The sequence below is a fragment of the Panthera tigris genome, chromosome A1 (genome assembly GCF_018350195.1).
Source record: "Panthera tigris isolate Pti1 chromosome A1, P.tigris_Pti1_mat1.1, whole genome shotgun sequence".
Taxonomy (NCBI): Eukaryota; Metazoa; Chordata; class Mammalia; order Carnivora; family Felidae; genus Panthera; species Panthera tigris.
Genome location: NC_056660.1, coordinates 160,221,348 through 160,244,899, shown reverse-complemented (window position 1 = coordinate 160,244,899; position 23,552 = coordinate 160,221,348). Strand labels below are relative to the sequence as shown.

Genomic DNA, 23,552 nt, shown 5'->3' with positions numbered 1-23,552 from the left:
ATATTCTTAGGAAATCACAAGACCTGGTGAGAAAAAGATGAACATCAGCTCTACAGTAGAAAACAGTGATACCTAACTTAGTTTCCATGTCTGTACCATTCAGATTCAGAGCTCATTGATTGAAGGAGAAGCAGATGCCCTTGAGAAAGATTCTGAAATGTTATTATATGATTATGCAATAAGATACAATCTAAATTCTCATATTCTCCTCTTAAAAATGTGTATGTGTAAAAATTTGTGTAATAAACAGTATTCTTTGATTTAGTATCTATAAAAATGAAATCTCAGTAAAAAATACCTACGTATCTTTCAAGAAGGAGTTACTTTAAAATATTTGTCTTATCTATATTTTGGACTGCTATGCAACTATTTAGGAAAAAGGAGAACCAAGCTTTCAGTGCTGATATTAAAAGATCTATAAGACATATGGTTAATAGGACAGTAGAAATGCTTCCATATAATTTATGTAATAAAACAACTATATGCTTATATATACATAGGTAATAGTTTAAATTCATTTTTAATGAATAGAAAAATGTCTAAAAAGCATGGTCACAGAAAAGTTTAGTGCTAAGAGGGAAGTTAAGAGACTTACACTTTATAACCTACTTTCAATGCAGTGCTTGAATCATTTGACAAAGGTGATGCATCCATGTCATATTTGTATAACTTTTTTTCAAAATAAGAGAAATGAGGAATTAAAAGTATCTTTTACCTGTGTGCCCCTCCTCCTTCACATTCTTCTTGTTCCTCTTAGAGGTAACTATAATGAAGGGTTTTGTATTTATCATTCACTCATTCTCTTTTTAAAAATAATATTACACACCGGTAGTCCTAAGCAAGCATTTGACATGTGTTATGTTAATACATTATGTATGTATTCTCTGACTTACAGGTTCACTACCACTGTATTAATGAAAGTCATGTGGTTTATTTCAATTTTGGTTCATTGCAACCATATACCAGGATAGGAACATAACACAATTTATATCTAAAATAATACTGTCTTGTCTGTATTTTTAAAAATATACATCAATAAATTATACCCTTTCTTCTTTCTCATATTGGTTTTTATGCTATAAAAATCTTTCTGTATACCACATAAATTTAATCCTAGTAATTGGATATATAAATTATTTTTTCAGTTCTGGGTAGCATTGTCAATTGCTACTTTGATTTCTTTTTGACTCATTAGTGTATTTTTAATATATAAATATATGGAGGGTCATTTATTTTATTTATTTATTTATTTATCTATCTATTTATTTATGTATTTATAGAGCAGGTGTCCAAAGATGCGTGATTTGGTAAGGGGCAGAAGCAGAGGAAGAGGGAGTGAGAGAATCTTAAACAGGCTCCATGCCCAGTGTGGAGCCTCATGGGAGGCTAGATCTCAGAACCCTGACACCATGACCTGAGCCAAAATCAAGAGTCAGACACTTAGACATCTGAGCCACCCAGGTTCCACTATTTTTCCATTTTTTATTAAAAACTACATAGGCAGAAAAAAAATAGTTTTAAAGTCACCTATTCTTTGAAATTCATTGAAACATGACTTTATGATCTTGTAAGTGGTGAGTTTAGTAAATATTTTCTATATATTGAAAAAGAATGCATACGCTTCGATTTTTAGTTCAATATTCTTTTTATATTCATTGGATTAAACTTAATTTTGTGTTATTAAATCTATATTATAACTTCTTTTGGAGAAAGTTATGTTAAAACCTCCAATTATTTGGCAGTCTTGTCAATTTTTAAAAATGTTAATTTTATTTTCACTATTTTATTTTATTATTTTTTGGGGGAGGCTGTTTTTTCATGGTTTATTTATTTTTCAATTTAATTAATTATTTTTTTTTAATTTACATCCAAGTTGGTTAGTATATAGTACAACAGTGATTTCAGGACTAGATTCCTTAATGTTCTTTACCCATTTAGCCCATCCCCCCTTCACACAACCCCTCCAGCAACCCTCTGTTTGTCCTCCATATTTAAGAGTCTCTTATGTTTTGTCTGCCTCCCTGTTTTTATATTATTTTTGCTTCCCTTCCCTTATGTTCATCTGTTTTGTATCTTAAAGTCCTCATATGGGTGAAGTCATATGATATTTGTCTTTATTTGACTAATTTTGCATAGCAAAATACCCTTTGGTTCTATGCAGGTAGATGCAAATGGTAAGATTTCATTCTTTTTGATTGCCAAGTAATACTCCATTGTATATATATATCACATCTTCTTTATCCATTATCAATCGATGGGCATTTGGGCTCTTTCTATACCTTGGATATTGTGGATAGTGCTGCTAAACATTGGGGGTTCTTGTGCCCCTTTGAAATAGCATGCCTGTATCCCTTGGAGAAATAAAAGTAGTGCAATTGCTGGGTCATAGAGTAGTTCTATTTTTAATTTTTTGAGGAACTTCCATACTGTTTTCCAGAGTGGCTTCACCAGTTTGCATTCCCATCAGCAGTGCAAAAGAGATCCTCTTTCTCTGCATCCTTGCCAACATCTGTTGTTGCCTGAGTTGTTAATGTTAGCCATTCTAACAGGTGTGAGGTGGTATCTCATTGTGGTTTTAATTTGTATTTCCCTGATTATGAGTGATGTGGAGCATTTTTTCATGTATCTGTTGGCCATATGGATGTCTTCTTTGGAGAAGTGTCTATTCATGTCTTTTGCCCATTTCCTCACTGGATTATTTATTTTTTGGGTATTGAGTTTGGTCAATTCTTTATAGATTTTGGATACTAACCCTTTATCTGATAGGTCATTTGCAAATATCTTCCCCCATTCTGTCAGTTGCCTTTTTAGTTTTGCTGATTGTTTCCTTTGCTGTGCAGAAGCTTTTTGTTTTAATGAGTTCATTTTTGCTTTTGTTTCCCTTGCCTCTGGAGACATGTTGAGTAAGAAGTTGTTGCAGCCAAGGTCAAAGAGGTTTTTGCCTGCTTTCTCCTCAAGGATTTTGATGGGGTCCTGTCTTACATTTAGGTCTTTCATCCATTGGCTAATATCTTGTTGAGGATTTTTGCATCCATGTTCATCAGGGAAATTGGTCTATAGTTCCCCTTTTTAGTGTCGTCTCTGTCTGGTTTTGGAATCAAGGTAATGCTTCATAGAAAGAGTTTGGAAGTTTTTCTTCCATTTCTGTTTTTTGGAACAGCTTCAAGAAAATAGGTGTTAACTCTTTAAATTTTTGGTAGAATTCCCCTGGAAAGCCATTTTTGGCAGATTTTTGATTACTAATTTGATTTCCTTACTGGTTATGGGTCTGTTCAAATTTTCTATTTCTTCCTGTTTCAGTTTTGGTAGTGTATATGTATCTAGGAATTTGTCTATTTCTTCCAGATTGCCCATTTTATTGGTGTATAATTGTTCATAATATTCTCTAATTGTTGTTTTTATTTCTGCTGTGTTGGTTGTGATCTCTTATTTCATTCTTGATTTTATTTATTTGGGTCCTTTTTCTTTTAGATCAAACTGACTAGTGGTTTATCAATTTTGTTAATTCTTTCAAAAAATAAGCTTCTGGTTTCATTAATCTGTTCTACTGTTTTTTGTTTGTTTCAATAGCATTGATTTCTGCCCTAATCTTTATTCTTTCCTGTTTTCTGCTGTTCTTGGGGTTTATTTGCTGTTCTTTTTCCAGCTCTTTAAGGTGTAAGGTTAGGCTGTATAACTGAGAACTTTCTTCCTTCTTTTGGAAGGCCTGGAGTGCTATATACTTTCCTCTTAGGACTGTCTTGGCTGCGTCCAGAGATTTAGGGCTATGGTGTTATCATTTTCATTGGCTTTCATGTACTTTTTAATTTCCTCTTTAACTGCTTGGTTATCCCATTCATTCTTTAGTATGGTATTCTTTAGTCTCCAGGTATTTCTTACCTTTCCAAAATTTTTCATGTGGTTGATTTCGAGTTTCATAGCGTTGTGATCTGAAAATATGCATGGTATGATCTCAATCTTTTTGTACTTGCTGAGGGCTGGTTTGTGTCCCAGTATGTGATCTTTTCTGGAGAACGTTCCATTTGCACTGGAGAAAAATGTGTATTCTGCTGCTTTAGGATGAAATGTTCTGAATATATCTGTTAAGTCCATCTGGTCCAGTGTGTTATTCAAAGCCATTGTTTCCTTGTTGATTTTCTGCTTAGATGATCTGTCCAATGTTGTAAGTGGGGTGTTGAAGTCCCTACTATTATGGTATTATTATCAATGAGTTTCTTTATGATTGTGATTAACTGATTTATATATTTGGGTGCCACCACATTTGAAGCATAAATGTTTACAATTGTCAGGTCTTCTTGATAGATAGACCCCTTAATTATGATATAATTCCCTTCTTCATCTCTTGTTAGAGTCTTTATTTTAAGGTATAGATTGTCTGATAAAAGTATGGCTACTCTGGCTTTCTTTGCTGACCATTAGCATGATAGATGGTTCTCCATCCCCTTACTTTCAATCAGAAGGTGTCTTTAGGTCTAAAGTGGTTCTCTTGTAAACAATAAATAGTGGATCTTGTTTTCTTACCCATTCTGTTACCCTATGTCTTTTGATTGGAGCGTTTAAACCATTGATGTTTAGAGTAAGTACTGAAATATATGAATTTATTGCCATGATGTTGCCTGTAGAGTTCGGAGTTTCTGGTACTGTTCTGTGGTCCTTTCTATTTTTGTTGCTTTTGGTCTTTTTTCCCCCATCTTCTCTCCCCTCATTTCCCCTTAAAATTTATTGCAGGGCTGGTTTAGTGGTCATGAACTCCTTTAATTTTTGTTTGTCTGGGAAACTTTATTTCTCCTTCTATTTTGAATGAGAGCCTTGCTGGATAAATAATTCTTGGCTGAATGTTTTTCCAGTTCAGCACATTGAATATGTCCTGCCACTCCTTTCTGGCCTGCCAAGTTTCTGTGGATAGGTCTGCAGCAAACCTGCTCTGTCTTCCCTTGTAGGTTAAGGACTTGTTTCCCCTTGCTTCTTTCATGATTTTTCCCGGCCTGAGTATTTTGTGAATATGACTGTGATATGCTTTGTTAGTGGTCAGTTTTGTTGAATCTAATGGGAGTCCTCTGTGCTGCCTGGATTTTGATGTCTGTGTCTTTCCCCAGGTTAGGAAAGTTTTCAGCCATGATGCTCACATAACACTTCTACCCCTACTTCTCTCTCTTCCTCTTCTGAGACCCCTTGATTCTGATGTTGTTCCTTTTTCATGAGTCACTAATTTCTCTAATTCTTAAATCTTGCTCTTTTGCCTTAGTCTCGCTGTATTTCTGCATCATTATTCTCCATAAGGTTGTCCTCTCTATTGCTGATTTGCTGCTGTGCCTCATCCATCCTTGCTGCCATGGCATCCATTTGAGATTGTACTTCAGTTATAACATTTTTAATTTCATTCTGGCTATTTTTTACTTCTTTTATCTCCGCAAATCACTTTTGAAGGGGATTCAAATCTATTTTCGACCCCAGCTAGTATTCTTATTATCGTGATTCAAATTCTGGTTCAGACATCTTGCTTTTATTTGAGTTAAGTTCCTGGCTGTCTTTCTTTCCTGTTCTTTCTTTTGGGGTGAATTCCTTCATTTCATCATTTTGAAGGAAGAAAAGGATATATAAGGCAAAAATAATTAAAATTAAAAACCACACACACACACACACACGCACACACACACGCACACACAGACACAAATCAATAAATGATGCTAGATCCCAGGTGTGTTCTGGTCTGGGTGTTGAAAAGAGCTTTATAAATTAGAGAAAAAAGGGGGAAAAAAAGGAAAATGTTTGAAAATTTGAAAGAAGGAATACAATGAAATAGAATAAAATGAAATGATGGAAGTAAAATAGAATTTTTACTTTTACAAAAAAGCAAAGCATATAGTAGAAAAAAATTAGATGCAAACCTTTTTAATAAAAATTGAAAATAAAATTTTTCTCTTTGTGTATTCAAGAAAAGAAAAGAAATGAAAAAGAAAAAAAAAAGGAGTGAATAGATGGACCAGTGAACAGACTGAAATACGATTAAAATTACGTTGTTTTCCCCTATAAGTCAAACTCTGAAGCACTTTATTGTCCGTAAACTAAGCAGGCAGAGAGACTTGTGGTATTCCTGAAGAGAGAGGTTGGCCCAGTGGGGCGGTGCTTAGTGTAACGCTCTATTCTCCACTAGATGGCGCTGCTTAGTTTACTTGGGTGGATTGTTGTGGCTCTTGTATGTGTGTATGCACATGCATAGGAGTGGCTAAAATGGCATCACCCAGTCTCTAGTATCAGAACTCTGCTCTCCGTGGTCATCCTTTGTCTCTGGCTTCTGTCCACTCCCCACTTTTACATTGTCTGTGTACAAGTCGTCACTTTGCCAGGTGGCATCTCCCTCCTGAGTTTAATCTCAGACGTGGCTGTGTGTCCCCACCCCTCACTTCTGAGGGACTGTGGTTTTGACCTGCTCAGAACTTCTGGGGAAGGGTCTCACCAAGCAATGGCCAGGTGCTGGCCACACCCAGGTATGTTTGCAGGACCGTGTTGCTGCCGATGCCCAGTGACTGTGGCTGGGTACCAGACCACCACAGAAAAAGTTCACATGATTGTGTAGCAGCAGAGTTTCAGGAATTATGGAAAATCATAACATACATCTGGCACCAAGCTTCACCCTTAATAGCCTTGTTCCAGTACCAGTGACTGTTGATTGTTCTTTGGGGTCTGCTGGGACTTTTGCCTGTGGGGTGGCCACACATCCTCTACCAAATATCCTCTCAGCAGGTGAACTGTTTCTCCCTGTGTGGCCTGAGGATCCCCAGACCTCACTTGGCTCCTCAGGATTCGCCCTCCTCACCAGAGCACCACCAGGTATTGAGCTGCAGAGTTTCAGACTCTTCCCTTTCCATGTTTGTATAGAGTCTTAATGGAATTTAAACCATCTCCTTTCTCCTTTCTCCCTTTTTGTTCAGTCCCCGTGGCTGTTTCCACTTCTCCACTTTCTCTCCAGAGGCTCTTGGGGGGGATGCTTTTCCCATACTCTCCCCCTCTATCTCTTTCCTCTCTCTGCAAGCAAAAGCAGCTCCCTTCCCTCTGCAGCTTCTCTCTCCCCCATTTCACCTCTTGGTGCCATGTACATGCTGAGTTCTGTGGTTCAACTTTTTAAGATTGTTGTATTAATCCTCAAATCAATTTTCTAGGCACGCAGGATGGTTTAGTGTTGATCTGGCTGTATTTCATGGATGCGAGACACAAAAGAAAATTTCATGCTGTTTTGCCATTTTCTTACTTTCACTATTTTAAAACTAATTACAACCTAAACACAATATCAGAATTTTCACATCTCATGGGTTGACTGAATATTTTACTATGGTATTGTGACCTTTTTTATTTCTAGTAAAGCTTCTTTGCCTTAAAATCAATTATGCTGCATGCGTGTAGCTGTGAATTGTAGTATTTTCTATTGAATTATAACTCTTACTGAAAAGTATACATATAGATATCAATGAATCACTTCTAAGTATACATACCTACAAGATCAAGAAATCCAACATTGGCAGCACCTCAGATTACTAAATGTAATTTTTCCTGTTTTTGAACTTTTATAAATAGGATCATAAAATGTGTATTCAGTGTTAGGACTTTTCTTACTCACTTTAGCTGTAGTTTGTTCATCTAAAGTACTTTATAGTATTTCATTCTGTGAATATACTATAGTTTCTTTATCATTCTACCAATGATAGAGTTGTATCAAGTGTAGAACTCTGACAAATAATACTGCTATGAACATTACTATAATTTTCTTTTGGTGCCCATACGCATTTTTTCTCTTACATATTTACCAAGAAATAGAGTTGTCAGATAAAATACAAGATACCCAGGTCAATGTAAATTTTAGATAAGCCACACAAAATATTTTAGTACATGTATCTTCTAAGTATTGCATGTATGCAATTATATGAAAAAAAGATTTTTCAGTGCTTATATGAAATCTACATTTAACTAGGGGTCATGGAGTTTTGTTTGCTAAATATGGTAAACATATATAGAAAGGAAAATAAAGTAAAAATTAAAAATAAACCTCTCTTTAGTGAAGAATGTATTTACTAATTTTTAGAATCTTTTTTTCTTAGGCCTTTAACTTTTACATGTGTATCTTCTTGGATTAGAATTTTGTTTGAACTTTGAAGTTTGATTTGTCAGTTTTTTTTTTCCTAGGTAGTCCCACTTTGAGTTTAATCAAACCTGACTAACATATGTAGGATTTTTAAGTGGGATGACATTATATCTATAGATAAATTTTGGAAGAAAATACATCTTTAATATTTTTAGTGTTCAAACTGTGAACATGGTATAGGACTCCACTAATTTCGGACCTTATTTTTTCTGAATATATTTTAGTGTTTTATGTCTAGATCTTGAATATGTTTTGTTAGATTTATTCCAAAACATGGATATTTTTGTGTCTATTTAAGTACAGTTGTGTGAAAATTTCCATAATTAAAATCGAACTATGTACTAATATTCACCACTCTTTACATGTACTTTTAACAGTTGTGGGTTTTGTTATTGAAGTTACTCCGTCATTTGACTGTAAATTTTTTAAGGCAAGAATCATAAATAGTTGTATTCACCATTATATACACAGTGCCTAGCTCAATGTATGGCATATAGTAGGCAGTGATTTGGAAATTGGTTGTTAGTTCCATTTACCTAGAATATTTGGTTCATAAGCATGCTTTAGAAACACAAACGCCAACCTTCACCATTTTCATAGTTATCTTCAAACTATTCATTTATGCTAGAAAAACGTGTGACTAGTTCATTTCAATTTAGAAGATAAGGAAGAGAAAGTGAGGAAATAATTATGAACATGACAAGATAGGGGGAAATTGGTAAAATGATCTTTAGATTTCACTCTCAAGTATTTAAAATATGGGGACATATGAGTACAGAAAAATTACGAAGATTGGGTCTGCATTATCAGAATCCAGAATAAAGGATCGAGGGGGCACCTGGGTGGCTCAGTAGGTTAAGTGTCCAACTTCATCTCAGGTCATGATCTTGGGTCTATGAGTTCAAGCCCTGCCTGGGGCTCTGTGCTGACAGCTCAGAGCCTGAAGCCTGCTTCCAATTCTGTGTCTCCCTCTTTCTCTGACCCTCCCCTGCTCGTGCACTCTCTTTCTCCCTCTCGACTTAAAAAAAAAATCCAGAAGAAAGGATCAATCCATGTTCATGTTTATTTATTTTTGAGACAGAGAGAGACAGAGCATGAACAGGGGAGGAGCAGAGATAGGGAGACAGAATCAGAAGCAGGCTCCAGGCTTCCAGCTGTCAGCACAGAGCCCAATGTGGGGCTTGAACTCACAAACCACGAGTTCATGACCAGGGCCGAAGTCAGACGCTTAACCGACTGAGCCACCCAGGTGCTCCAGGATAGATCCATTTTATAGACTTCGTAAGACCCTACGTTGCATTTACTTCAGAAATCCAGATTTTTATGAGGAACAAGAGTTAAAATACTTGTAAGGAAAGCAAACTAGATATGAAACCTCTAAAGAAACTATGAAAGTTTTTTAAATCAAAGGAATATACATACTCTCAAATGAGCTGATAATATCTGTCTTACTCTATTCTAATGGATTTTTCTGACAATGAAAAGGACCTAACACTCTATCAAAGATGAATTTTACCCCCCTTGTCTGATCATGCCTGCAGTCTATAAGCATTTTTGTCATTCTTCCAATTATCAGTCTTCTCTAACATAAGCAATTAGAAAGGTATGATATTCTTTAGTCTCCTTGGTGACTAATGTCCTTTAAAAAACAATCAGTAAATTGGGGCATCTGAGTGGCTTAGTCAGTTAAGCATCTGACTCTTGGTTTTGGTTTAGGTCATGATCTTATGATTTATGAGATAAAGCCCTGCATCAGACTCTGTGCTGGCAGTACATAGCCTGCTTGGATTCTCTATTTCTCTCTCTATCTGCCCCTCCCCTGCTTGTGCTTTCTCTTGCTCTCTTTCAATATGAATAAACAAATAAATAAATAAATAAATAAATAAATAAATAAATGTTTTCGGAAGAAAAATAAAAAACAATCAGTAAAAGAAGGATTATTTTTATTTTTTTATTACTTTTTATTTTTTTCACGTTCATTTTTGAGAGACAGAGCGTGAGTGGGGAATGGGCAGAGAGAGGGGAGGCACAGAATCTGAAACAGGCTCCAGGCTCTGAGCTGTCAGCACAGAGCCCAACACGGGGCTGAACTCAGGGACTGTGAGGTCATGACCTAAGCTGAAGTCAGATGCTCAACCCACTGAGCCACCTAGCCACCACATAACATTTATTTTTATATAACACTATATGATAACTATACTGAAATTAAATTAAAAATTTAATAAACAGCTATTTTTATAATGTGAAGAAGTTATATAATCTTTGTGTTTAGAGTGTATGAAGAAGACATTATATATACTCTAATATATAATATATTTTGTATCTTTTTTTAGGAGGGGTATGTTTCATTAAAATGAACAAACAGATGAAAATAATGTGGTTGGTACATGAACCAAAGAGAATTAAGTATATGGAATAAAAAGATACTTTGTTGTTTCTAATAAACATTTAAGAGAATATTCATTACCTTTTTTAAAGTTTTATTTATTTACTTTGAAAGAGAGAGAGCCAAAACAGAAAAGGGGCAGAGAAAGGAGAAAGGGAGAACCCCAAGCAGGCTCCATGCTGCCAGCACAGAGCCTGATGCGGGCCTTGAACCCACAAACCATGAGATCATGACCTGAGCCAAAACCAAGCATCGGACACTTAACTCACTGAGTGATGCCCCTATTCATGATCTTTTTAATAATTTTCTTTAATGATATGGCATAAGTTATGTTTTCAAATAATATTTAATTTAAAAAAAATAGAGCAACAGAGGGGAGCCTGGCTGGTTCAGGCAGTTGAGCATCCGACTTGGGCTCAGGTCATGATTTTGCAGTTTGTGAGTTCCAGCCCCGCGTCGGGCTCTGTGCTGACAGCTCATAGCTTGGAGCCTGCTTCACATTCTGTGTCTCCCTCTCTCTCTCTCTCTGCCCCTCCCCCATTCACACTCTGTCTCTCTCTCCTTCAAAAATACACATTAAAATTTTTTTTAATTAAAAAAAATAGAGCAACAGAAATAACTGCTCCTAATGTCGCCTGCCCCCTTTTTGTTATTTGCAGGCATAAAGTCATACATCAGTAGCCTTGTGGGTAGATGCAGATACAAGTAATGTAATGCACCATTTTAATTTAAATGCAAAATATTTATTGCTCTTACATAAAGTCAATAACATCCATACTAGTGAATAAGTGCTTCTGATCCAAATCAATTTTTTAAATTACATAAAAATTTATTATAGCTCATAACTTTATATTTCTCTAGATACCGTGTAAATCTTTGAAAACAATTAGCAAATCCAAAAGCACTTTGTACATCTATGAATTTTTAATGCTCCTTTACATGCCATCTTTCTTCCAAGTTGGAAAAAATAATTCCTTTAAATGTCCCATCTCTCTCCAAACCTTTTAACTTCCTGCAATAAAGGCAGCCATGTAGAACATAAATAATATTAATTTTCATGGCCTATGAATCAGATAACAATATGAATGGATTTTCAACTGTTTAAAAGGCCTCCCAGTCACATCTGCCTCCTATACAGCCATTGGCTCTATATATGTATAAAACAAACTTCGTAGATGACATGAAGGCCTGTGAAGAAATGGCACATCATACCGACTCTAAAGTGTTAATCATTAAAAAATAAGGGAAGAGTTTAAATACTTGATGGAAGCAGAACATGGTGGTAATGAAACCTTTGCTTCATATGGTCAAAAAGTGTATATGTTCTTCAGATTCAAATTATACATTTTGCTACGAAGTGTCTTCACCAGAGCCCAGCTTGTTAGCAAGACTTTACAGCACGAGTTCAGTTGTTTCAGGGCAGAGTTGTAAATGCAGATTTAGCGCTAGTTAAGGAACATGATGAATACCAACTCCATCAAATAACCAATGATTAATATTCACTTTTGACCATTATTGAATAGTTGCTTTGTTTTTATTTTTAGTAGAGACTTTTCGTGAACCTCTCAGAGAAAATTGTGCTCAACTATTGTTTGTAACAATAAAAGAGCAGAATTCTGTGTGTGCACTTCAGGGGAATTTGACATGCTGGTTATATCCGATGAATTGCTGAGCTTGAGATGTAGATGAATCATAGCTTTTGCATCTTCATTCTCACTTGATTTTGGCTGGAGGAAGTACACGTGTGACTTAATAGGGTTGTTACAGGTTAGAAATGGCAATGAATGATAGAATGGTTTGGGTCCCAAATGTTGCAATAAAATAGAGTTTGAATCATATGAAAAGGAGAGGCTTCAGACTTTTTTTTCCTAAAGAACTTTCTGTTGGCACATTTCCTGAGAGAGGGTGACCCAAAGCTACCCAGAGTGGGGAAGAAGGGCCAAGAGCACAAGCCTCAACCAGAATGATGGTCACGATGGAGAATATAGACAATATCATTTCTTTGATTTCCAGGTTTGAGAGCATTGAGTGACATCATCAAATCCAAATGAGAACTCTCCCAGTGAGCATAGTCAGGACTTTGAGACAGTCTCTCAGAAAAAGATAACTTTGTGGAGGTTTTCTTGAAGAAGAATAAGGTAGGTACTTCTATAATGTTGTGTTTTAGTTTTAGTTTTGTATTTTGTGGTAATTTTAGATTTACAGAAAAATTGGAAAGATAGAATTCTCTATCTTATCTCATACACTCTTCATCTAGATTTTTTGCCAATTATAAAGTTTTACAGCATGATGATATATTTTTATAAAACTGAGAACCAACATTTGTGTACTACCATCAGCTAAACTCCAAACTTGATTCACATTTCCTCATATTTTTTCCAATAGTGCTCTTTGTCTGCTCCAGGCTCCATCCACAATAGCACATTATATTTAATTATTAATTATAATTTCTCCTTTGTTTCTTCCAATCTGTGACTGTATTTAAGTCTTGTTTGTTTTATTATGACCTTGACAATTTTGAAAAATATTTAAAAATTTAAGGTTTATTGTCTTTATACACATATTACAAAAAGACATTTGAATTATGATCTATCCTTCCATTTCGTCAGACAATCTGTAGCTAAGCGAGAACTAGGGAAGTCTAGCAGTAACTGAAGAAGATAGAAATAGTGCCTCGCTGTGGATGTCAACAGGACAAAGAAAATTTTTAAACAAAAGATAAACTGTAGGCATTGTATATGGGTCCAATTATTGGGACATGAGAAGAAAATCACAGAAGTTACAAAAAAAAAAAAGAAATAGAAAGTGAATGAGGTCAACAAGATACATATATGTGGTTTAGATTATAAATAATTTTATACTAGAATTTTTCAATATAATTCTGTCATTCTGAATTTAGTACTGCTTCTTTTTAATTTCTTTGATTTCACATCATATTGAGAGTTCTGGTAAATTGTGCATCTCTTCTATTTATTAGATATATTGCAAAAATGGTAGCAATAAAATAGAGCAGATGGTAGAGAATAGACTTGTTTAGAGAAGAAAACTGAAGATTATATAGTAGTGAAGGAATGGTAAGTCTTGTACTTCTTCATTTCTGTATGCAACAATATTCTCCCTTTATTTCTAGAAATAGTTCTTCAAGGCAGTGTTCATTGAAATTGATCTTATGAAATAGTTCAAACTCCCATGCATATAAGTTATTAATGTAGAATTTTGTATTATCTGTCCAGTACTGATTGACAATGAAATATGTGTTTCAGATTCATCTGTTTCCTCCATATTGTTTTCATTCTTTAAGTCACTTGCCTCAGTTCAAATGCTATTACTTATTCTTTTATCTGTTTAGAATTATTGATGGAGATGGATGGCACTGTCAAAGACAAAATTCCTCAGACAATTAAGAGATGATTTTATTGGGCCACTGCAATAAGCAGAATAGGCTATATCTGAAAATCGAAGTGTCTCAGAAGAGTATTTTTTGCCTTATCAACTTTTATAGTGAGGGGAAGAAAGCTATAGTCAGGGTGCTTTACACTCAGAGTTATTTTGTATGTAGGGGGAGTGTCAGTCACTTATTTGAATGGGAAATGTTTATCTCTGTGTCGAGCTAGTTTCTGGGGGACACAGCATTCTAATTCTAATTACTCCTGGGACAAAAAACATGACAGGAAGGATGAAAGGGGAAGGAACTGTGTCTGGCTTTGTCATTAGGTATAGGTAAAGGGAAAGGTCTGTTTTTGATCTTGTTTATACCTTTCATAAAAAAATATTCACATGGCTTTATTTTTTCCACTAAATATTCTATCATTACCTGTGCTGTGCAATACCATATTTAAGACTAACTGTCTCATGCATAATCGTATTTTTAAATTCTGCCAGGTATATGAGGACAGTCTAGATTGTCAAGTATCTTCACAAATGAAGCAAAGATGACTGACTACCTGTCAGAAAAAAAAAAAAAAGATCTCTCTTTTCTAGAAAAATGAATAATATGAGGTCCATAGAGTTTTGGGATTTGTATTTTAGGATTTCATATTGTTCAAATATAAAAATAACTTCAATTTTCTGGGAATATGTAGTAGCAAGTGTGCTATTTGGAAATATTCGTTTCTGATAATCAGAGCATTTGCTATGTCTAGTACTACTGTCTGTATCTTGTTGATATTTTACTTTTCAGGTATTTCTTTCCAAAGTTATCTTTTCCTAAATTTTCAATTAAGCCTATAATTCCTGACTTTTCCATTTTGCCTGTGGAGTTTCCTACTAGCATCTTAAAAGGTTTTAAAGCAATAGTTTTCCATAGTAATTATTGAAATTAGCCTTACTTTATTTTATGGATAGTTTCCATCTCTGTGACTCACTTATTTTATAATTGGAAGTTTGTACCTCTTAATCCCCTTTGTTTTACCCATTCTCTTACCCCCTGGCAACCACCAGGTGGTTCTCTGTATTTAAGAGTATATGTTTCCTTTATTCATTTGCTTTGTGTTTTAGATTCCACATAGAAGTGAAATCATATGGCATTTGTCTTTCTGTGACTTGGTTCACTTAGCATAGTACCTTCTATGTCCATCCATGTTGTTGCAAATGGCAAGAGTAATGCCATTTGTATGGCTGAGTAATGTTACATTGTGTGTATACATGCGTGTGTGCATGTGTGTGTACACCACTTCTTTGTCCATTCATGTACTAACAGACCCTTAGGTTGCTTCCATACCTTGGCTATTGTAAGTAATGCTACAGTAAACATAAGGGTGCATATATCTTTTTTAATTAGTGTTTTTATTTTCTTTGGATAAAAACCCAGGAGTGGAATTACTGGATCATATGGTATTTCTGTTTTTAATTTTTTGAGAAACCTCCATACCTATTTGAACAGTGGAAGCACAGTTTACATTCCCACAAACAGTGAACGAGTGTTTTCTTTTTCCACTTGTTATTTCTTGTCTTTTTTTTTTAATTTTTTTAATGTTTGTTTATTTTTGACAGAGAGAGAGAGAGAGAGAGTGAGCATGAGTTGGGGATGGGCAGAGAGAGAGGGAGACACAGAATCTGAAACAGGCTCCAGGCTCTCAGCCATCAGCACAGAGTCCAATGTGGAGCTTGAACTTAGGGACAGCGAGATCATGACCTGAGTGGAAGTCGGTCCCTCAACCGACTGAGCCACCCAGGTGCCCCGCTTGTCTTTTTGATATTAGCCAGTTGGACTGGTATGAGTTGACTATATATCTATATCTATAACTATTTATCTGTAACTATATATATATATATATATATATATATATATTTTTTTTTTTTTAAGTGTCTGTTCAGGTCTGCTCATTTTTAAATCAGATTTTGTTTTTTTGGTGTTGAGTGGTCTAAGTTCTTTATGTGTTGTGTATATTAACCTTCTATGAAGTATATCATTTACAAGTATCTTCTCTCCTTTAGTAGGTTGCCTTTTTGTTTTGTTGATGGCTTCCTTTAACTGTGGAAAAGCTTTTTAATTTGGTATTATCCCAATAGTTTATATTTGCGTTTGTTTCCCTTGCTTTTGGAGACATATCCATAAATATGTTGGTAAGGGATTAGCCATAGTTTATAAGATTTACATATGTATGTTGAAGGATTGTATATAAAGTGTTGAGTACATTTATAAGTGTTGAAACTACCCATAGTGTGAGTCCAGATTACATTACTAAACAGATCAGGTTTGAATTTTAGAAATGGCTTTGGTGATTCTCATTTGCATAAAGCTGTGTCCTGGAGGGGATATGCCCAAAGAATAAGGCATCTGTTACTTTGGATATAGGGGGAGAGAAAATGTTCCCTCCAAATCATCCTTTCTTGGTTTTAAGGGAAATATTAGAAGCACTAGTAGATGAAGGAAGTTGTCTTTTCTAGAACTTCACAAATGCTAGATCCTATTTTAGTTTGGATCCTAGGAATTTCATCTAAACACAAATAGAGTTGACCTTGGATATAGTCTATGAGTATGAATAATTTATTGAGAATTTGAATAAAAAACTAGGAATGACTTCCAAACCACCAAATAGTGCCCCTACCTTCTTCCCCCCCAACAAGAAATGTATTTGGTGTTATATAAAGTATCATTTACTTTGGAAAAAAAATTTTCACTCATAGGCATTTTGGCAATTTAGAAGAAACAGTTTTACTAAAAAGTAAACAAGTGTTAGTACCTAGTATTTAATTTGTGTGGAGAAGACTGTCTGGTTTAGACAATATTTTATCTTAATCCAATAATATAGTGAATAATGATAACTATCAGATGATAACTGATGCTTAAAAAGGCAGATGAGGCCTGTGTAAATCTATATTTAGATATAATCTCTGTATGGTGAATAATTTGAAAACTTTTTCTGTGACAGGTAAAGAAATCCATATCACATATATATTCATAAATATAACATGGAAAATATTAAGGCATATATACTTATTCAGATAATTCTGCATTCTCTCTACATAGTTCTGTTTCCATTGTCATTTGATATGGAGAAGTAGAGAAAAGTGGAATAATCGAGGAAAAGCATATTTGGTTTACGTTAAAAGGAAATTAAATCTGTTTATCAGAGAATAGCTAATATCTGCAAAGTGAAAGGAAAGAATTACAGACAGATGACAACTCAAGTTTTAATTTGGGGTAGACACCAAATTTGAAGGAGCAGCCCTTGAGATGATAAGAACTTTGAGGGAAAAACTGTCCAAAGACAAATTTTACAACAGTAGTGCCTTGTTTAAGGATGGAATGTTACAGTTTCCAAACTTCCTTTTCAAGCACATTGCATCAATGTTACATCATTTTAAAGTCTTTTGGAGCTGAATGTATGCTCCTTTAGAATGTGACACACTGTTAAATGGGGCTTACCAAGAAAATATGAAGAGAAGAATAAGTTACAAAAATGAAGCAATTATTAAGAACTGCCCCCACCCCCACCAGTACCACAAAGGTGTAAGAAAGTTCCTTGTGTTTGCGTCTCTCCCACAGCACACCCTTGCCACACTGTGGAATTCATGCTTGTGTAGAATGTACATGTAGGTGGGAAGACTCCAGTGTGGGCCTATCAAAGAGAATAATTCAGTTCTTCCTTTACCTGCATCACTTTATCCAAAAATATAAACTTGAACTGAAGTAATTAAAACTGAAAAATGGAAGAAATTGAAGAAAGATGCTCTATTCCCTGATAAAACCCAGCCAGGATCTGGGAGATGCCACTGGAGAGACCATTAGTGGCATTGATGCTGCCGGTTACATGTCACAAGGATGTCCAGGAGCCTAAAGAGAAAAGTTACATAAAATGCAGTGTTGAATTTGAAACAGAGGATGATATTTTGCCTTCAATATTTGGAGACTAAATGATCATTTAGTTTTGATGCAAAAATATTTTGGGGTGTTGGAGAGCAAAATGAACACATGTGCTGCAGTATACCTGGGGAATTTCTCAAAAGCCTACCAGAATACAGTAAATAAAAGGAGATAAATGCTCTAACTCAGCATTCTTAGTGAAGAATTTAACAATAAATCTGATTCCTATAAATGGGGAAAAATACATAGTTAGAAAAGTATGACTAAAAAAGTGAAGCCAAACTTCTCAGTGAAAGTGGAAAAACGTGAATGCTTTTTAACTACAATAGTATCTACTCCAACTATATTAAAATTGACATGTGAGCTAAAATGAAAACAGTTTCTTCAGAGCACTTTAGGAAGAAATTATATAGTTATTTAAATACAAACAGGGAGGCAGAATTGGGTTATACCAGAGTTATCAGGAAATAAAAAATGCAGAGAAGAAATAGGCAAGAAACTCAGTGAGACAGAAGAACAATATGGAAATAGACCCAAAGAATAGGAATTTTGTCAACAAAAGTTAGTGGTGAAAAAATTTTATTAAAAAATTATATAAAAAATTTTGTTTAAATATTTTATTCAAAATTTTTTATTAAAAAATATAATGTTAATAAAAATGCTTAACTCTTTGGGAGAAAAATGAAGCTGGATCCCAAAATCATTCAAATAGATAAATTAGCCATTCAAATGACTAAAGTGCACAATTTCTAGAACAGTGCTTCTAATGTGAGAGCTGCTAATTTCATATGGCTTTTGAGAACTTCAAATATGGATGGTGTAACTGGCAACTCAAGTTTTAATTTTATTTAATTTATATTTGAATTAAAAACTGATATTTGATTCAGTTATTAGAAAATATTTACACATGATTGGAAAAACTTGAAATGTCATCTAAATTTTAAACTGTAAATTGTATAAAATTAAAATACACATCACTAAATTCCACACCCGAAACCAGTACTACACTTAATGTTAACTAATGTGAATTTAAATAAAATCTTGGAAAGAAAAAAAAAGAAAACAAAAGAAAAATGAAAAGTAAAATACAGATCAGGTATTTCCAATGAAAACTTTACAATTTGTCATGTAAGTCTAAAATATGCCAATCATAAAATACTACAGGATATCTCATTAATAACTGTTACATTGATTACATGTTAAAATAATAATTAGGATATTTGAAATAAAATATATTATCAGATTAATTTTACTTGTTTTACTTTTTTTAATGTGACTATTAGAACATTTTAAATTATATGTCTGGCTCACAACATACTTTCAGTTAATGCTATTCTAGATAAAACACAGTTTTAATATGTTTATGATCCTAAGGTGGAGAAATCCTTTCAACCAGAAATGAGAAATGATTTAATCAGAAATTATTTTTCAATGCTTTTAATGATAAAGCTACAAAGTGGAACAAAATACTTTTGTTTTGCAAAATAATGACAGAAAAGAAAGGGAGAAATAAAAGTAAGAAAACCAAAGTATTTTTTAAAGCAACTCTATTAATGTAAAAAAGCCTCAACCAAGATTTAGAAAATAGGCCAATTATGAAAGGATATAAGTCAGCAATTGAGAGTAAAATAGCAGCAATTAGAAATATTAGTATATACACAGAAAGACATATAGCATCACCTGTAAATAAAAAAAAAATACAAATGAGATAGCAGTTTTTAAGCTATGAGATACCTGATAATTGAGAGAAAATGAGAGACAGAGGAAAAAAAAAAAGAGATAAGTTAGGGAGTAGATTCATGGCAACTCAACACCTTTAGGGTCAAAACTGACAGCTATACAAAATAAATTATAAACAATAGATTCTAGATGTAGAAATATGTCATAGGGTTATACTTAAAAAATATGCTTATATACAATAGGATACGTTTTGCAAAACTGCATATAATAGCAAAGTAAGTATAACTGAAGTTTAATAAGCAGAAATTATTTAAATACATTCTGGGGTGTGTGTGTGTGTGTGTGCACATTTATATTTATATACAAAAACAAGTTATGTCTTTACTATGCTGCTTTGAAAATATACCCAAGATATACTGTGGCAAAAGGCAATAGATGGAAGGTTTATAGTACAATGTATATATACTAAAAGAAAAAAGTTGTATAAAAAATCTATTTGTTGCTATCAAAAGATAGGAACTTACATGCATTTACTTATTTATCTAGCTGTCTGTTTCTTATTGTGGAATGCAAAAAACATGTGACAGTAGGTACACATATAAGAATAGGGAAATGTGGGAGGGAGTATGGAATTTTCCTTTTCATTTTATACATTTGAATTTTAAACATACCCATTTATATTTTCAAACTCATCAATACTGATTGATTATATGAGGAGTGGGGACTTTTTCCTCTTTAGAGTTCTGTATTTAAAAGACCTTAATAGTATAAATAGTTATAAAACTTGCTGTGATTTTAATTGGTGAAAATTACTTTATGAGTTTATTAACAACCTCATGATTTATCTTTGATCTCCTTGAGAAATATCATTCCTTGTATCATGCAAAATATGTTTATTTTATACAGGCCTTGCATTCTCATTATATTTTCTTACCTTTCACAAAATCCAATGTCACTCACTTCCTGCTAGCCTACTTATACATTATTTAAAAGACAATAAATATTCACCACTCTCATGTTCTTCAAATCTGGTGATATTTTAAAAATATATTTTTCTGAGGAAGCAGAATTTTTAGGATATATTGCAAAGATTGTTTCAGTGTACAAAGAAAAATAGGTTTGTAAATCTTACTCCATACATTTCAAATTGTTGTGAGAGTGCCTCCAGTTAAAGATAACTAAATGCACATGGTTTTGTTTTCTTTTTTTAATTATTTATATATTTAACTAATCTCTACCCACATGGGGCTCGAACTCACAGCCTCAAAATTAAGAGTCACATGCTCTCCAGACTGAGCCAGCCAGGCACCATGCTAAATGAATATTATAAAGAATATTCATAATATAACCATATAATGTTTATGACATTTCAAACCCAATTATTTGAAAAGATTTATAAATAGATGAGAAAACATTAAACATTTATGAAAAAATAGAATATTTTCAGTTTATTCAGTAGTGTAGGTATTAGCAGATATTCCCTAGATTATTAATTTAAATAATATGTACTAATGACATTATTGCAACCTGAAACGTAGAAAATTGTTCAAAGGCAGTTGTTTTCATAATAGTCCATAAAAATAAAATAACTTTAATATTGAAATGGATATTGGAACCTTAATAGAATGAGTTCTAAAAATTAGACCAAATATAAATAGAGAAGAGAATTTAAATAGAAATCTGTTTAAGACTAGGATTGAAGCAACAGCTAAATGATCAAATCCCTGAAAGTAAGCGGACTTAGAGTAAAGGGGAGGACAATACCATTTCATTAATCAATATTAATGAAAAAAAAAACAATAGAATCTATCAAAAGAGCAGGATCATAGATTCTTTACAATACACTAAAATAGCTTTGCAGCAATATTAGATAGGAAACAATTTATTTTCTAATAGGATAGGAATATAATAAGTACAGTATAGAAGAAGAAATGGGCCATCCAAATTTAATAACCTGGATAGTAATATTGGTGAGACAATAATACTGAATCATACTAGTTTCTGCCTTTATTATCATTAGTCACAGGTATCTTGAATGTGTTGTGAATTCAGGGAAGTTTTATTCTTATCTAGACTCTAAAGAAAACATTAAGAATTATAAAAGGCTTGTTTCCCAAGTTTAATCATGCTTAATTTGATACTTCCCTTTTTTCATTACACTTATTAACAGCTGAATCCAACCAGATGATATGTATTTATAAATCCATTCATCAAAATATACCTTTCTGTGCACAATAAAAACAGTGTAGTCCACTGTGCAGCTAAATTGCTGTATGAAAAAAAGAACTGGTACTTGTATATACATTTTCTTTCCTTCTACCTTAGAAGCCAGATCAAAGCCTTTTATGTTATGTGATGCTGCTGCCCCTCAGGGCAGAGCAATGAACTCCTTAAAATTTCATACCTGCTAAGTTAGTGATATAAATGTCAATTTAGTTTAGCTGAAACAGACTTTTGTAACCAAAAGCAAGGATTACTGTCAGTAAAAAGTATGTCCTGCTAGTTCTTGCAAGTAAGTGGTTAGTTATGGAAAACATTAAGTGAATTGAATGAATCATTCTCAAAATGTGGTCAGTGAAATTCTATAATTTCTTATTGACTGCTTTCCAGTTGGTATCTCTGATATTAAATTATAAAATGTAGAGTCTGTTCGCAACTTCTGTTATGTTAGATTATCTACCCTCAACCAAAATCTCAATTTTCCTGGCTTGAATGTTGCCATTTACTCATAGTCATCTTAGGAGAAGAAAAAATAAATGAAAAAAACACATAAGCAGACATGATTTAGGATCCAGGCCATCAAACGTATTCTGTGCATGCATGTGACTATCAAACTGTGAATTCTATAGTATAGCTTGGACAAAACCTTCTATGACTATGTAATTTTAAATCTGTCAAAGAATGTACATTTCAGGAAAGAGATTAGCAAAAATTGACTTTTAAAGGTATTGAAACAATATTAGAGGTACTTAAAGACAAGATTTCTAGGAAATATAGAAATATAGTAATGTGCAGGGTTAATTACAACTCTTGCATACTTTATTTCATTTTACTGGTGAAAATTTTTTGTTGTAGTTTTCCTTGGTGTTTTTGTTTTGTTTTTTGCATTTTCATTATTGAGGCAACTGACCTACAGAAATACCAGGGGATCTAAGCTATCAGTGGAAATTCTATGTGGTAAAAGTAAGGGAACAGTCAGTGCTACAATGGCCTGTCTGAATAATTCAGGACCTTTGAATTCTCAAGAGAGGATTGTTGACTGATTATTTCTCAGGGTAGGAAGGTGATTGCATGGAAGCAACAGTTTTATCTCTTCCTAAAATTCCCTACCATTTACTTTTTTTGAGCTTTTTCTCCATGTGAGGTTAAGAACAGATTCAATCTGGACATACAGTTGATTGAACAATTTTTATGTATTAAACACTAAATAGATGCAGAAAACATATATTCCATTTGCAGTCCTCCAGGAACTACACTCCAATTTCAGTCTGGATTCAGCCAGGAAAACACAAGCCACTCTACATTGAATATAGAATGAAACCTTTACCTGACTTTGCAGTTGCTTGAGGAGTGAAATTTAGGGAAATTTTCCACCAGTTTTTCGGGGTTATGCCACAGAAGTTCACAAAAAGTTGACATTGAGGTTTTTCTTACCTGAGGAACTAAACTAGAGTTCCTCAAGTGTCTGCCCACAAGCTGCTACATTCCTTGAGGACTTTTGAGAGGCTCCCACAAAATGTTAAGTCTGTTCCAGAGAAGAGGGTGGTTTTCAAGAACTTGTCAGAGTGCTATGGTGAACTTCATCTTTGCCTGGGAATAATTGCTTCCCCTTCACCCCAGCCTTCCCTCTCATAGGGAAATCTTATCCAATAATCATATAGTGAAGAGGATTCTGGGAAATGTAGTTTCTATTTCGCAGGTGAAAATGGTGCCTAATTGACCCCAGATGGTCCTGTATTATGCACATATTTGTGAAATTACCATCTATGCACACCCATTTTATGCATATTTAACACCTGACCAAAAGTAATAGTATAATG

The 23,552-nt window shown here is 33.9% G+C and overlaps 1 long non-coding RNA gene across 1 annotated transcript in view; it reads right to left on the bottom strand.

The window, feature by feature from the left end:
• Positions 1-3: 3 nt before the first annotated feature.
• The window catches only part of LOC107179319, a 75,313-nt gene continuing 51,764 nt past the window's right edge, over positions 4-23,552 (bottom strand). Inside the window, exon 3 of the long non-coding RNA XR_001509918.2 lies at positions 4-23. This is a non-coding gene — a long non-coding RNA (uncharacterized LOC107179319). The remainder of the gene's footprint in view (positions 24-23,552) is intronic.